This window comes from Malurus melanocephalus, unplaced genomic scaffold (assembly GCF_030028575.1).
Source record: "Malurus melanocephalus ecotype Western Australia unplaced genomic scaffold, MMel_1.1 scaffold_1, whole genome shotgun sequence".
Lineage (NCBI taxonomy): Eukaryota > Metazoa > Chordata > Aves > Passeriformes > Maluridae > Malurus > Malurus melanocephalus.
In genome coordinates, this window is record NW_026623233.1 from 4,986,681 (window position 1) to 5,004,590 (window position 17,910).

A 17,910-nucleotide genomic window follows, 5' to 3' on the forward strand; every position below is an offset into this window, starting at 1 on the left:
TTTCTAACACAAAGTGAATTAAATAGCATGGGTTTTAGTAATAGTGTGGTTTTGATAACATAAATAGTTTATGCTGTATAATAAGGTTGAGCTTCTGGGCTCAAAAAAAAGAACAGCAAAAAAAAAAAAAAAAAAAAAAAAAAAAAAAAAAAGAACATCAAAAGGAAAAGACATGGGAAAAGGGAAAGAAGAAGTAAGGAGGGGAAAAGTAAATAAAGGGATTGTAGAAAAGCAGCTGTGCTTAATAGCTTGCGAAAGAGTAGTTGATTTGAATACATATAATCATCCTGAAAAAATCCAATTTTGGTAAAATAGAAAAAATTTCATTACAATTGTAAGCACTTTTTTYTTCTTTTTTTTAATTAGTCTAAACTTTGCCACACAAAATATTTTGGGATGTAAGGCAGTGTTCTCAGGGAACACTGGATATAGTCCTGAGATTGCTAAGTCTATACTTTTGTGTTCATGAAAACACAATGGCAAAGACATAAYGAAGACTTTTGTGTTCATGAGAACACAATGGGAAACGAGAAAGACATAAAGAAGAAGGTTTGATGAAGACCTGCTCACAAACAATTAGAATTATTATCTAGAAGCAGCATAAAATTTGACAGTAGTGTTATATCTCACAAACAACCCTGTCCACTAAATAAATGTTATTTTCTCCAACAATATAATGCATCATGCATAAAAAAGAAGCAGGGATACAGAGATGACAGGTTTGTTTATTTGTACAGAATTCACTTAGGCATTTTCTCCCAATAGGTGTAATTCTTTCTGAATCTATAGCTAAAGCAGTGTTCTCCAAGAGATAAAATCCTCAGGGTATCTCAAATTAATTACTCCAGTTCATAAAATGAGCTCCAATTCCCAACTAATATGCCTCAAACCCATTAAACAATAACAAATTGGCCTAGCGAGCAACTTTAGAACAATAAAAATAATGTGGTTATTTGTTAATTTTGAAATAAACTAATTCCTCACTAAGAAAATAATAAATAAATCTGTGTCAAAAATCCATTACTGGGAATATGTTACAGAAAAATAGATCAGCAGATTGTTTCTACTAGTAGAAGCCAGAGTTATTTTGAGCTTAAGGGCTCTAGTGGCAGAAAGCACATGAAGAATGTTGTCTTTATAGCTTTTCCAGCAATTTGCTATCAGGATTTCCCCATAAGGATTGTATCCTGGTTTTGCAGCCCAAAGGCACATCAGAGCTGTTCCTGACAGCATGTAGCCAACATGCAGAAGATGAGATCATTAACTGCATCTCTGAAACACCTTGCATTGGCAAAGCTCCTGCATGSTCCTGCTTGGCAAAGATTTTTGCATTTTCCTAAATTGTGGGGATTCAGAAAGAACAGAGCATTGGCATTGCTGCTCATCCTTGCCAACAGATTGGTACCCCTGAGGCATAAATGAAGCTCAGTCTACACAGCAGCTAAAGAACACAGTTCGTTTTGTTTTTTTGTTTTTTTTTTCTTTGTATCATAAGAAAATACATAAACCAGGATGTCTCTGTTTATAAATGCAACTAAAAATTTGGAAAGCGCATTTCATAAAAATTTGTATTAGCCTAGCTCTTCCATTCTGGACTTTGGGGATGCCTGCAGTGATTTTGCCTTTGACAAAGTTGATTTCCTTCTTAATAGTTGGCACAGTGCTGTGTTTTTGGATTTGAGCTGAGAATAATGTTAAAAACATGTTGATGTGTTGGCTGAGTCTGAGCATGTTCATCCTAAGTCAAGGACTTTCCAATTTCCTGTGTTCTGCCAGTGTGGAGCTGATGAAAAACCCAGAAGGGAGCATGGGCAGAACAGATGACCTGAACTGACCAAGGAGAGTCACTTCTGTGAGAATGAGAAATATATTAATAATGAAACTTTTCTACCATGAAATTAATTTAAGAACATAAAATAGATTTAAATAGTTTTTTTTTTCCATAATGTAACTTTCAATTAATTAACTGAAATGTAAAATTCATTGAAGTTCAAATACATTATAATTTTTTAGGGTTTTTGTTTGGTTGGTTGATTTTTTGCAACATAGATTATATATACATGATCCTTTTTCTCAAGCTCTGCTTGAGCCTTTCTTTGGTTTTCATAAATTATTTAAAATATAATATAAATACTTTACACAGAACAAGTTACAGTTATTGTAGTCAGAGTCCTACCTAGAATCTTCAGCAGAAATATRGCGTATGTTTGGGTTTTTGTAGTTTTGTTTGGTCATTTTAATTTTGTTTTCATAACTGGCCATTGAATTCATGTTACTGGCAAATTCTTTCCAGTTTATGACTACAAAATCTTCCCAATTACATCGACCCATTAATTAAATTCTAAGCAATGAGCAGATCAATATTTCTTCAGTGATATAACACAGTTCAGGAAGGAGGAATTTTCTTTGCTCTTCTTTTTTGATTAAATTAACCTACTGTAAAAGAAGACTTTTCAGTCCAATAAAAAAGACACAGACTTAAATCCAGACAGTTTATAACATGTAGACTAATTGTGGGATTTGCATACAGCTATGAATGACAGGAACAGAGTACTGAGGAGGAAAAAAAGAATTCATGACCACAGTTATGCATAGTTTAGAAGTCTTAGAAAGAAAAATCTTAGAATGAACACTGACGTTATGCATTCTTTTTTTTAAAGCAATTGCATTCATTTAATCTAAATTCACAGTGACAGAAGTAGACTTTATATTTTAGCATAATTGAATTCCAGATGGGAAATCACACAAATAAAACAAGGGAACACTAAAAGAGAGAACTCCAGTATTAGCCTTTTCTCCTGAAACTGGCATTTCTTTCTTAAGAGTTACAGATTGTGCTCAGGAAAAAAAAAAAAAAATCCATGTTTTCTTATTTTGTTTTATTTTAAATATTTTCTGTTGCTCAGAAGGAGATTAATTGACCTCCTTATTTAATGAGAATAAAAATTCTTTTTTTGCTTGCTTCTTCTCAAAAAGGTTGATTTGCAGAGATAAACATCATTATATAACTGAAATTTTAAAAATTATTTTTCTTAACAGTCCTGGTTTTTAGACAAGACAAAGTTACTTTTTCTCAGTAACCATGACAGTGTGTAGCCCTGTGGTCTTGTCTGGGTTGTTTTTTATACCACCTACTGGAGGCAGATACAAGGGATTCTCAGCTCTGGGAAGGAGGGACCATGACTTGTGGAAGAAAAGTGTGGGCATGTAGGGTCAATTTGTTCATTGTCTCATGGTTGTGCTATGTCTGTTCAGGCCCAGTGAGCAATTTTTTAATGTAAATAACTCTCTTTTTGCATACTTTTGTTATTGATTTTGTTGCAGTTACTGTTTGTTTTCTTGTCTCATTGCTGTTACCAATAAATTGTTTTTATCCCAACCAATAATCTGTGTTTTTTTGTTCCTCTCACCAGAGAGAACAGAGTTGTGCCTCAACTACAGCAGTAATTTATGGGTTTTTCCCATCTATGTATCTCTGATATTTTTACCAATTTCTGGGAGCCTGCTAGGAGCTGACTACCCAAGTTYTTTTCCCTCACTCTTTGGTTACCTCAAAGACAATTTGGCTGTAGGATCAAGRGAGAGGCATGACTTCCTACAATACCTGATAGTCAAAGAGTAAAATTGACAAGATCCTTTGTGTTTGGGAAGTGTAATATCAAGTTTTTTGCGCTAAAATGTCATAAATTCTGAGCACACACCGCTTGGGTTTTTTTTCCAAAGAAATGGATATTTCACAAAATTAAAAAAGTAAATTCTCACCAAAAAATCCAGATTATTTTACCTCAAGCTAAGAAACTCTCTAGAGAACCTGTAATTATGTCAGATGTTTGTCTGCATCAATTTCTGCTCTCCTGTTGCTGTATCAATTGCATACTTTGGTGACTTGAGCTTGTRTTGTGACATGTACAAAAGTACACCAATAGCAGTGTGGTACCAGTGGTTTTCTCTTTAGTAAATTCTTCTTAGGCCAATTAGTCAGTGTTCAAACTACAAATTTTGAAGATTTTGCTCTCTAAAATTAATATGCATTGTACATGAATCAGATGCATTTCAATAGTCTGATTTCAGAGAAAACAGTTTTAATTGTTACAAGGTTAAATGGAACTAGCAGATAACTGTCATCAAGGAAAACTAATAAAAATATTACCAGAGTAAACAAAGGGGAATCTTTATAAAATAAAGATGYGAATTACTTTCAGAAGTAATTTTTAGAATGTTATTGAATCTACCCTTGGGATTTTCTTAGAAATAAATGCTTCAGATTCTCATCTGTACTGACTTGCTAGAATGTGCTGTAAGTAATTAGATATTGATTCTTGTTGTCATTGAATATACCACCTATTATCCATTTCATGCAATGTRAAATGTATAAAGTCTGAATTAATCTTGGAACTACTTTTAAATAGTTACATTTTAATTACATATTCCCTGCCACTAAGAAAATTATTCCCATTATAAATTGAAATGCATAAGAAATTTTTAATGGCTAAAATATTAAGAGCAGTAACCRAAATTTTCTTACTGCTCTTTTTCATATGTACGTGTATTTGTAATGCTTTCTGGTCTGATCATGTTTGGTCTCATTTGTCAGCAAACATCTGTAGAAAAAAATATCAGTAGAAATCACTAAAATCACTCTGAGATTAGTTTTTCTTGAAAAGTTTTTACTAGATCAATATTTAGTTCCATCTACAGTAACTGTTGTTTATAGAGTGATTCATCATAGAATTACAGAATATGCTGAGTTGGAAGGGACCCACAAGGATCATCGAGTCCAACTCATGGCCCTGAGAAGGACAACCCCAAGAGTCACACCCTGTGCCTGAGAGCATTGACCAAACACTTATTGAACTCTGTCAGGCTCAGTGCTGTGACCACTGCCCTGGGGAACTGTTCCAGTGCCCAAACACTATTTGGATGAAGAAACTTTTTCTACTACCCAATATAATCTACCTTTATGCAACTTCAGGCCATTCCCTGGTGTTAATGTGACCCTATAAATCTTACATTATGTTCCTCTGTGCTCTGTTTGATAGTATTCTTCTTCGTCTTACATAAAAACTATTTTTTTTAATTTTATCTAAGTGAATAAAATAAAAGAACTAAGCCAAAAGGGTTGTTACAAGAAATATTACAAGTTCTTCAGAAACAGTTAAATATGCAGTTTAGCTGTACTCACATATTGAATATTTAGCTGGTGTATCCATACCCCATACAGGCAGTTTTTAGTCTTGACTGTGTTTTTGTCTGCACATTTCTGTGAAGATGAGGAGCTGGGTATAGAGAGTAGAAGGCCACTGCTTTAGTGCATTTTTTTTTTTCAAAGGTATATATCATATTCAATATAAAGCAAGTGGTAATAAACTTTCCTTTGAAGAAATAGGGTTTTTTGTAAGTGTATGGTACTAAGAGTATTTAGAATGCATTCTAAAATTGTTTCTCTGTTTGTTGTTCCAATGTTTCACTGCCCTGATTTATTTTTCCTTTCTTAGCAAGTTAGAGCTTTTAAACATATTTAAAGCTCCATAGGAAGAAATTTATTATATGGTTTAACTCCTTTGTGTCTGAATCCAATACCTAATTTATATTACAACAAGGAAAAGTTACATCTCATAAAACTTCTTTTCTTAATTATTTTTATTTTATTTCTGATTTTAAGGAGTCTGCTGATGTGAATTTGTAGTATCAACATAATTGTGTTATTCCCTGCAAAATTCAGTTCTTAAGTTTTGCTTAAAGTAGTTAATTGAGAACTCATAATTGAGTAAATCGCCTTAATTACTTGGACTTCTCTCCTGAATGTTTGTTGATTAAATTATTTGAGCCATGAGTGAGCTTCTGAACACTGATAACATCTCTGTTTTTCCAATAGGACATGTGGTGTATTGGAGTTTTCTTCCTGTCTTTCTGGAAGAAATGGTAGCAAAAATCCAGAGCTTCCAGACAAGAAAACTGTGCAGTGCCTTACTGTGCCCAAAATAAAAGAATAGAAACAAACAGATTTTGTCAAGATTTAAATGTTAGTTATTTGCACAGTTTTGAATTAAGTAATTTGCCTCTTGCTGTCTCCACCCAGAGAAAGCCAATTAATCTTGTGGTCTGTTAAGGACAAATTAGTTTTCTCCACCTGACAGCTGATGAAGCTAAATGTAGAAGGGGTCTCATGTTTATACAACTTGGCAACATTCTTTAGACATTAACAGCAGATGGTGATATCTTCTCATTTTAAAAATTTCTTTTATTGATGGTCATATTAAAAGAAATATTTAAGCTTTAACAAGAATTATTGTGCCACTATTATTTTCTTTTCCTCCCTCAAGCTGAAAGATTAACATCTCAACAGTTACTAAAACCAGTAGCTTAGATAATTCCATTAGCCCTACCACTGGAAGAATTACACAAGATTGAACTAATGACATATCAAACAATGAGGTCCCAGGTTGTAGTAATCTTCCTACCACTAAAGACCAGCAGGAAAGACCTATTTTATTGCAAATTATAAAGATGGCGGATTCCCAGATGTCAAGCAAGTATTTTGTTACCAGCTTGTTGGTATTACAATAAGTCCTGGTGATAAATTCACAATATTATGGACACCCTTTCATTTTTTCCTAAGACTTGTCAGAYTGCTATCAGTAACTGAGAAGAAAAGGGTTGGGTTCAGCTGTTCAGAGGAAAATATAATAGGATGCTGCCACAGTCTTTGCAACATTAAATATTTGAGTAAATGTCCCAGCCTGAGGCCAGATAGAAGAAAAAAAAAAAAAACAAACAAAAATAAAAACAGAACAAAAGAGAATTATCAGCTGCTTGTCACCAGAAATTCATACACTGATCATCCATTGCTCCCTAGCAGGTGTGGCAGTGCACACATAGACAGTGAAAGTGTGTTACAATGCTGTGCAGAAGAAATGGCCAGCAGTGGTGATGGCAAACTGCAACTACTGTATAAATTTTCATTCAACTGATGCATCTGGTAAGTGAGAAGAATGATATGAAACTGGCATGTGTATTTTAGGAATAGAAAATCAACAAAGGACTAAACTGAAAGAAAAAAATATGTGTAAAATCCAAAAAAGGCATTGAAAAATATCAACTCTAATTCATAAATATTATTTATAAACCTCATATTCTTCTATGACAAGATGACCCTTAATGGATGAGGAAAAATCTGCGCATGTTGTACCTAGACTTCAGCAACGCATTTGAGACTGTCTTCTTGTAAAGAAGCTGGCTTGGATTTTTGCTTTCTTCTCTTGGGTAAGGACCCATTGGGATGAAAGGCACTGAATGGAGTTACATCCAGCTGGCAGCCAGTCATGAGCATTGTTCTCCAGGGCTCACTATTGAGGTCAGTCCTATTTCACATYTTTGTGAATGATCTGGATGAGGAGAACGAGTACCCCCTCCATAAGTGTGCAGCCAGCACCAAGTGAGAGACTGGAGAAAATGATTACTGGCTCAAAATWGGTGAAGTTTGTGTGTGTGTGTCCATGTGTGTGCCACTCTTTCCCTCCACCCCCCCATATTTCAGTTGTTTTGAGCCAGCAATCATTTCTCCAGTCTCTTACAGGACAAGAATATTTATCTGCAGGAGGGAAGGGAGGCTCTGTAGAGGAATCTGGGCAATCTGGAACAGTGGGCTGAGGCCAATTGCAAGAGGTTAAACAAGGGTCAGTGCCAGGTCCTGCAACTGGRACCCCATGAATCACTACAGTCTGGGGGCAGAGTGTCTGGAAAGCTGCTCAGAGGAAAAGGATCTGAGGTGTTTGGCAGCTGGCTGAACAAGATCCAGCACACACCCRTGTGGCCAAGAAGGCCAGTGACATCCTGGCCTGTTCCAGCAACAGTGTGGCCCGTGGGACCACAGCAGCGATTGACCCCTTGCATTTGGCACTGGTRAGGCCGTACCTTGAGCGCTGAATTCTGGATCACTCTCTACAAGATATTAATGTGCTGGAGAAGAAGAGCAACGGACTTGTGCCTCCACAGAGAAATTTAACAATCCATTAAAAAATATCATAATAGTAAAAAGTGTCATGGAGCTGATTTTCTTGTGTATTTTAAAGTTGTTGATAGTGACTTAATATGCATTTGGTTCAAYGGTGTAATCATCACATACTTAAAATCACTGTGGATGCAAAATCATTCATTTCAAATAGATTTTTATATCCGACAGTTTGCCCCTTTGAAGCAGTTTCCTAACTCAGTGGTATAAATTAATTAAATAATAAAAAAATGAAAAAGTTATTTAAAACATGTTAACCACATTGTTAATCACAGCTGACTATATTTTTTTCTTTCTTATTTATATTCCATATCCTGTGATCTAAATGTTGATTTGCCTTCAGCATATTATTTTGGAGGAAATGGTATGTAATTGGTATTCAAATCATTCTCTGTATACTGCTAGTAGTGGGCTGCTTCCAGAAGGGACAAATGCCTTAAAGCTCATTTAAAAAATCCTACATGTTTTCTTATAAGTCACTGGTTCTTTTCTGACATAATTTAAATTTAGGAGTAAAATAAATTCCACATCTAATCAATAACAAGATTGTGTTTAGGAAATAAATGATACTGTGTTAAAGTAAAAAAAAAGAAAACATACTCCATCACAATAATTTGCATATATTATCGATCATTTCAGTACACTTCATTTGGTATTCTATGAGATAGCTTTGAACAGAACAGAACAGAACAGAACAGAATGTCCTCTACACTGTCTTTTTTTTTTTTTTTTTTTTTTTTTTTTTTTTTTTTTTTTTTTTTTTTTTTTTTTTTTTTTTAAACCATGTAATGTTATGGAAATCTTCAGCATTTTTTTTCTTCTGTCACAATGAGATGATTAAATATATAAAAGCTTAAAATGCTATGTAATATTATCTTGAACTGCAGTACACAAATGATGGGATTTGAAAATGTGTATTGCATGCATTTTCAAAGAGCTGCAATGTTAGAATTGCAAGCAACTACTCTGTGGAATGGGCTTTGGAATGAAGTTAAGACAACTGAAGATGTTGAAAAAGACAGCTGAGAAAAGAAAAAAATGCTGATCACATTTATTGAATAACAAATGAATAACAAAATGATGGAAGTTGCAGGTAGAACCATCAGGGAGGGCTGGATCTCACAGTCCTAAGGCAAGTTATGAGAAACAGGCAGACACCACAGAAAAATGGAGAGGAGCACAGGGGRGTCTTTGCAGAGTATGATTTTGCAAGGAAGGCAGTGTCTAGGCAACTGTATCAGTAACACTGTGCAGAGCTGAGACTGCCTAGATAGCGGTATGAAAATGGGTTAATCACCATTTAGAGGCACTTTTCCCTTTTGGAGAAATGGACAAGTAGGCATCTCAGAGAGTTCATCAAGAGGGATGTGCTAAGCCCTGCAGCTGAGGAAGACCAGCTCTGTGTGCCTCTACCTGCTGGGGTCTTACTGTCCATAAAACAGCCTTTCAGAAGAGGACCCAGCACTCCTGCTGCACACAAACCTCAGTGAGCCAGTAGTGCATCCTTGCAGATTAAAAAAAACCCCACACAGCTCCTGGATGGCATAAGGAAGTCACCACCAGGGTGAAGGAGTTATCCTTCTCCTCATGAGAATCATCTGGAGTGCTGGAGTGCTGGAATCCAGTGCAAGGGTCCCCATTAAAAGACAGACTTGAAGACACAGAATTGAGTCCAGCAAAAAGCCACAGAGACGGACAGTAGGTTGGGATACCTCTCATAGGAAGAGAGAAGGAGAAAGTTAGGGCTGTTCAGTTTGAAGTGGAGAAGCCTAAGAAGGGATTTTGCCAATGTGTTCAAATGCCTTTCATGAGGGTCTAAAGAAAATTGAGTCAGACTCTGCTCAGTGGTGTTCAGTGCCACGACAAATGAGTGGATGCAAATGAAAATGCAGAAAATTACATTCAAATATAAGAAAACATTTCTATTTGACAATATTCAAGCACTAGAAAAGCTGCAGAAATAGTGTGGGTTCTCCATCCTTGGAGATAACAGCAACATGATTGGATCAGCCCTGAGCAAACTGCTCTAGATGATGAGGTGGGATTACAGGAGCTCCAGAGGGGCCTTCAAAACTCAACTCTGGTCCTGCAACTTTATGAAATATTCCATTTCCATGCAGATGTAACAAAATGTGTGACAAATRAGGGGAAAATCAATACAGACTGGAGGTTTATCTGGAAGGACCGTAAGACAGAGAAAAGGAGGTAAACAAATAGGAGGGCTGTTGGAGGGGCAAGGACTGAAGATTGAGTGGTTTGTGTTTCCAGGCTGCCTGCATTTGCTATCAAAAACTTTGCCTGGTTACCCTGGCTAGGGCCAGACAATAAACCAAACCCATCACTGTTGGTACCTCATAGGAGAGGGACTGGCTTGAAAACAAGTGGAAGACTTTTTTGAAAAAGAGAAAAGGAGAAAAGTAAAAAAGTATTCTCTAACATGGAGGAACTGAGACCATTTTGTATTTCAAAGTCACAAAGGATTTCATTTCAAGAAAATTTTATTTTTGGTTTTTGTTTTAAGTTTACCTGAAAAAGSTTATCCAAAAATGGAAATGTGGATCAGAGAAGCAGAAGAATCAATGGGTTGTTGGCATGTCCCACTCTTTTTCTGGTGAGAGAAAATCCACCTGTAACACAAGCATGGTACAGGAGAGTGGTAGCAGCAGCTGGATATGAATAAAGCTTCCTACCGTGCTACCCGTATTATGACAACATCTGTATTGTTAGGTTTTGGTTGGTGTGGTTTTTTGTTTGATTGGGTTTTTTTTTTTGTTTGTTGGCTTTTTAAAAAAAAAATGTCTAAGAAACATCAAAGTTAAGACAAGTAGTTAATCCTTTCTGAAAATGTGTTAATTAGGACTTCAGGCTTTTTCCCTTTCTTTTATCAGGGCTCCAGTCAACACTAAGAATAGCACAGAACCAGTTAAAGAACTGTTAGAGAAAATTGATTCATACAAGTCTGGACAGTCAGGAAGTCTTGCAGGGTCAGATTACCTAATTAAGAGTTGAAGAGTGTTTTGATCTCACTACTCTTTCATAAAGTGACAAAATAAAAAACATAGATGTGTTCCTAGTGTTTGTGAATTTGTGAACCTTGTAAAACCTATTGCTTCAAGGACAGATGGGCTTTGATGAGTTGGTCATTTAAGATGTAGGAAGCTTCTGTTTATTGTACCCTGAACTGTAATTATTGAGTCATGGGGTACATTAGGATGGACTCTTGGGCTCTCTGGGTTGGTTGCACATTTTATTTTGGCTTTTGCAACTTCCTGTAATCCTGGAGTCACGAAAAATCATTCAGCTAAGCAGAAGATTATTACTAAGAGACTGAATGAAGTCCTCAATTATTCAGATTCAGTTTAGGTGACTGGAAGCTTTATTTAGAATATTCATTTGTGGAGYTGAGATGGCTGTATTTGAAGCAGCCTTTTGTGTGTGCCTGCGTCTACCTACACACTTTATTGAAGATAAATGAAAGGAATTAAAAGAGTGGCTCAAATTGCTTATTGGTGTTGTCAGACGTGAATTTTAAGCAAGGAGAAATGCTCTTGAAAATTAAGATACTAAAATAGATCAAACTGGGAAAAAGGCCACAGAAACGCTAAGTAAATTTTCATGCAAATTGATGGGCCCAATAAAAGCCATCAGACTTCATTATAATTGTGCAAGCACAGGTTACAGCTTCTCTGTCTATATAGGGATATTAGCTGTGTGACTCAATTCTTTCCCATGTAGATGGAAACAGCAGCTCTCTAGAGGAAACCCACTGGTTCTGGAAAACATGAGTATTCAGGGTTATTTTGGCAGAAAGCTTTGAGCACTAAAAATCTAATATATGTTTACTGCATATATTTACACTATATATACACATATGAAATAGGATATGCATGTATAATAATGTGTGTCAATAAAACTTTATATTTGTTAGATAGTTGGAATGTAAACTTTTTAGAATAAAAGGGTTTTTTTTTTTTTTAGCTCAGAGAAAAATCAGAGAAGGTGATGAATTACAGATTGCATGGATTCTGCTTTGCATAGAAAGTTGTGTCTTTTACAGAAAGGTACTTGTATTTTGACACTTTCCAAATTGGTCACCTGGTCTCAGTAGAAGACTACCGATTCAGAAAGAGAATCAGCTTTAAATGCCACCTTTGGCACTGTCAAATTTGAATTTTATGAGAGAAAAGACTGTGTGTAGCAATGTGTGTCATACCAATGCCCTTGCTCTTTGCTGAGCTAAGGCACACTTATCTCAGAGCCTGCACTGGGTTGTGTGCACCCTGTCAGCCAGAACCTGGGACTGCACCACAAGTTTGTAAGGGATGACACAGGATTTGACATTTACTTAAGGAAGTTATTTAGTTTAAGACTCATTTATGGCTGACATGACCAGATCTCAGAGATCAGTGAAGACCTGAATAACTTCCACTTTATAGTCATTGTCCTGGAAAAGATCAAACTATTATTCAATTTGAGGTTGTATGGACTGACACCTTGTGARAAATCCCAGAATACTACAGCCACGTGTATTGTAAGTACTTAGTAGAGAGCAATCATTGCAAAACTCAGTTATGCATAATAAGTCATATCAAGCTATTTTTGAACTCCTTAGTACTTGGCAGWATTTTCTTTCAACAGCTTCATGTTCCTTAAATTCAGCCACTAATTCTTATGACTGTCAAATGCCTCAGTGAGGCTTTATAGAGCAACATGGAAAGTTTTGCACTTTATTGGCTTCAAAGAAACAGTCACTATATACAGCACCAGTGGGTGCTTTTCCTCTCAGTTGCAGTATAAAGAATTTGGCTGTACCTGTTTCCTTTAATGGATACATCTGTTCCTTTTTGGCCTATAAATTCCAATGTCATCCTAATGTCGAATTCCAACGCAAGCTGTGTTTTAAAGTGATAGTGCATGACAAGTTTATGCAATTTAACAGCAGATTTCCCTCATTATAACTGCTTCTGAGAAAATAGTTTTTGTCATAGTGACATGTCATATACCATTTAGCTCTTCTGTTTTTAACCCTGTGAAAATCTTACCATTTTAAAGATGATTATATCTTTCAGCAAAGTGAAAATATTCCATTCAAGAGATTGTCCTCCCTCATTTAGTAAAACCTTTTGAAGATGTCTGGAATGGGGCATTATCCAAGGCAAGGAATACATTCTATTTTACTTATAAATGYTAAGTAAATGTCGACAATTTTATGTCGCACTCACCCAACTTATTTTGTCCCACACATTTAAGTTCTGCTAATAAGATAACACATTTCTGTTCTTGAAAGAATACTCTTCTTCAGTTAGAGATGGAATTTAAAACAGTCAGTGACAAGCAGAATTGCACTCTAAGAGGAAAGTSTTTCCCTATCTCAACAGCCCAAACAGGGGTTCATCTTTCACCACATCAGCTCATAGACTCATGGCCCAGGTTTGGATTTTGAAAGACTGAGAAAGACTACAGGCTGCTTCTTTTCATAATTTCACTCCTTAAACATATTATCCAGATTACTAGTGAACATACCTAAAGCACTGCCCACTTTCAATTTGTTTTTAGATAGAAGAGAACTCAGTTGAATAATTTTTAAATGTTTTTCAAGTTCTGTAATTGTAGAAGGGATTAATATAGCTATAGGAATAATAGGTATTCAAGTGTTCATTAAAAAGAATTAAAGACAAATATCACAGTCTATACAGAACTTCTCAGTTAAAAGCCTGAAGAGCTACAAGGTTTTGTAAATTACAGGGGTCTGATGCTTCAGAAATATTGAGATAATTATGACCAAATGTTTCAGTTCTTTGTTCAGCACTACAGTTGCAGCCACCAAAGGAGCTGGACCATCTATATGCTTGTAGGAGTGAGATTAACAGGAAGGGAACAAAAAGGGAATATCTTTATGAAGACAATTAAGTTCTAATTTGGGCTATTAGACAATAGCTTTGCAAAAAAAACACTTTCCACTTTTGTACACAAAGATTGTACAAAAAAAAAAAAAAAAACCCAAGGTTTTATGTTCCAATAAATAAATCACCCCATCCCTCAAAGTCCTACATTTTATTTTAATTAAACTGTAAATTTCTAAAATTAAATGTCTTTTAGAAATGGACTACCATCTTCTGATAATGTTGAAATGGAGTTTTTTAGTATTTACCTTTTTTCTATTTGTTTTCAGGAAAAATAGTTCAGTTAATGTGAAGCATATTGCAATGAAATTTGGTAGATTGAGATRTTAAACTGAAATTTTTCACTCTTGCCCATATCAGCCCTGCAAGATATCAAGGCCTCAGAGGAAATCAGTATTTTTTTATTTTAAGGTTTACGTAGGCAATAGTAAATAATACTTTCAGTAACATTCTGAAGCTCAGAATAGAATAACAAAATATGAATGGCTTTTTTATTTCTTGGACTTGGTCAGATTTGTTCACTATAGTCGTAAAGGAACTTGACACCAGTTTTAGTCTTCCTTTATAAGCTCTCCAGCACAGGGACAGTCCTGTGCAGGKCCAGGAGTTGGACTTTGATGATTTTTATKATCCCTTTGAACTCAGGATATTGTAATTTTTCATGATARTTTTTATATGGGATGTAAGTGWGSTTGTGCCTATTTGTGTGATTAGAGTGATTCCTAAGAAAGGATTAAGTGACAAAAAATGCAAGTTTAWAAGTCATTATCTGAGTCACACATTGATCAAATCATACTAAACAGTGTTTTATACTTCTTGTATGCCTTATAATTCTTCTAGTCCGTACTTTAGGTTTAACAAATTTTACTAGAACCATGTGTTTCTTACAGATTTTTTTTTACCTTTGAATTTACACAAAACTTACTTACATTTAAAGAAAACCTTTTGAGGTTTTTTTTTGTTTGTTGTTTTTTTGTGAGTTTTCTTGTTTGTTTTTTCTTTGTTCTTGTTTTTTTCTCAAACAATTTTTATTGACCAGTTTCTGGCATTTAAGTTATTTTTCTGCATGCATGTAAATCAGTGTCTTTTGAATTGAAAGAGATATAATAAATGAGTAAGTCTTTTTACAGACCTGTTTATAAAGCACAAAATGTGCTTTATAGCAGACAACAGCTTTTTTGCATAGATTTGTGATGGAGTTTTAGAATTGTATACCCAAATATTTCCTGTGTAGGAAAATTCCATAAGGATAATATGAAACTGAGAAAGTTTTCAAAAAAGAGCAGATTTTTTTTTTTTTTTTAAGTAAAAAATTCCTTTTATATGTTAATTTTAGGAAGAGGTATTTTCCCAGTAAATCAGAAATTGCAAGGTAAGGAAAATTCTTTTTTTTTTTTTTTTCCTTCGCTATGCCTTGCACGGATAAATAAACACTGAAGCAATTAATACATTGCACTGTCATATAAAACTAGGGTAACTTGATATGGAGCTCATTATGCTCGGATGAAGGGATTCTATTTAGTTACTTTCCTAGCAAGTTCAGTGAGCTTCTTGCAGGTGTTTATTTTTAAGCTAACTGGGTCCAAGGATTTCTGTAAATTGAAAATAGCTCTCTGTGGGGTAGCCTTCAGATTTCAAGCTTCTAAATTCATTTCTGCTGTCTTTCTTTTTGCTGAAAGACACAATTAGAATTCCTGTGCAGTAAAACGCTTCTCAATACTCCTGATAAAAGAAGCTCCATCTATTTCAGTCACAAAAACATAAATAAATAACTAGACCCTGTATTTGCATGTGTTTGTAGAGATTCAATTTGACTTTCAGATACCTTGGTTGGGATGTTCAATATTAATAGGTACTCGATTCCAAGATTAAGCTTTGAGCTCTGGCAAACCACAGGGGATGGGGGTGGCAGCGAGCAGCTGGGTAGCACTTAGTGGCCACCTGGGGTTATACCATGATATTATGGAAAATCATTTCTTGAAACATTTTCTAAACAAGGTGTCAAATAAACTTACAGATCATCTAATATCCTGAATTTACTTCCTTTTCCCTGAAAAATATTTTTATACCTATTCAAAAGGTATGGTTTATCACACTAGGATGGGTGCTTGCAAACGCAGTAAAATGAACAGGATCACAGTTTCAACTCTCATTAAACAATCTTTTTTTCCTCTAAACTGCTCATGCAAAAGGAAGGTATGTCTTCCTTATCATTCCCTGTTTCCACTAGGAATTGATGGGTAGGTAGTGCAAACCCAGTAGTCTCCTTTTCTCTGTTTAGGAAAAAATTGCCTTCTGGGGCTTAAAATACTGGAAATGGCATCATGGCAGACTGTATSTACTTCCCACTGTAGATTCTTTAGTGAAAATTAGAGCCACATAATAAAGTAGCAATGCTCCTTCTTTCACAGCCCTTAGAGATAATTCAGAAACTTTTTTTTTTTTTTTTTTTTGTGGAAAATATGTGGTTCTACCTAGAGAGAAGAAGAACAGCCCTTTGTTATTGAAGCCACATGTCTTTTAGTTACCCACTTATTGTACGAACAGTCAACATAATTACTTCCAAAGCAATTCAGAAGGTGAGTTAATAACTTCTTTTTTTTTTTTTCAAGGTATATGTCGTACTGCAGAGCTACAAAGATATATTACAGTTTTTTGTTACCCTGTCTATCATCAAAAGCAGTGTTAAATAACTTTGTATTCCACTTAAGATATTTTTGAGGCTGTAATGAGAAGTTAACTCACAATTAACTGAGAGAATCCTGATATTTTTTTAAAAGAGTCATCTTCTTTCCCTTTCTCCTCCCTAAAATAAATATTAAAATATTCAACAAAAATAATACATACTTTCATATTAGAAATTTCATGGCATTTGCATTATATTAGCTCAATTTCATGCCCTTGAATACTTTGGAATTGATGAGGATATTTAAATGCCAAACTCATCACTAGGCCTGTCAGTTCCTGAAAGAAGCATCTACATTTTATAAACTTCTATGACTAGAGAGATTTTTTCAATTCACCTTGGATATGTCCTCTTATGTTGATAGTTACATGAATAGCCAACAGCGTTTTATATGGGTGATGTATGACTTACATATAAAACTGTGCCAGCTATGTATCTTCTACCTCCTATAAGTGAAATATTAGGCAAGTCTTCAAGTTGTGGTATTTTTTTTTTATTTGAACTTCCATGAAACTAATTTACTGACAACTGAAAGTGCAGCCGCACTCTAAATGCAAACTTGCATTTATCATGGAGACAGAGATTTTATCAACTCAAGGTCATATTAAAGGGTTACTCATCTTCTTTTATCATCTTTCAGAGTGTATGAAGGCTGATATGATTAAATGTTAATGACAAATTATATTTGGAATTAAAACAGTGGCAGTCAATATAACACAACTTGTATCCAAAATGGTGCAGTTTTTCAGATGTGTGTATGTATATGAGGATGTGATACTGAATTTTCTCCCTACCTTCAAATTTTGATTTTTTACGAGAACTCAGCTGCTTTACAAAATTTTCTTAAAGTGAATGAAATACAATTCAATACAATCCTAGTTAATATTTCAAATAAAATATGTGTAAACTGAATTCTAATATTTCTTGGAATGTCTTCATAACTCAAGTTATCATCTATCTCCATGAGTTCAGGCAGTCATCTCAAAAATCTATTTTTGACCACCTTCTAAAACCACGGAAATATTGCAGTGTCGTCATGTGACATCATGTGAGGGTAAAACCCTCAAACMTTTTACAGTGTTAAGTTTGGTTCAGTAGAACTTCTGTGGGGTGGACAAGAGCTACTTAAATAGGTAAAGATAACATTAGGAAAGCATGTTGATGAAGTCATTTATTAGAAGGAGCAGCATGCATCATGGGGTTGGGCATCTATGTGAGGGTTTTTGAAATATGGACAATGATTGTGGCACCATAAGCTTCAGAACATGTTCACTTTCTGGTCATTTGAATAATGTTTTCTCTATCAGCAA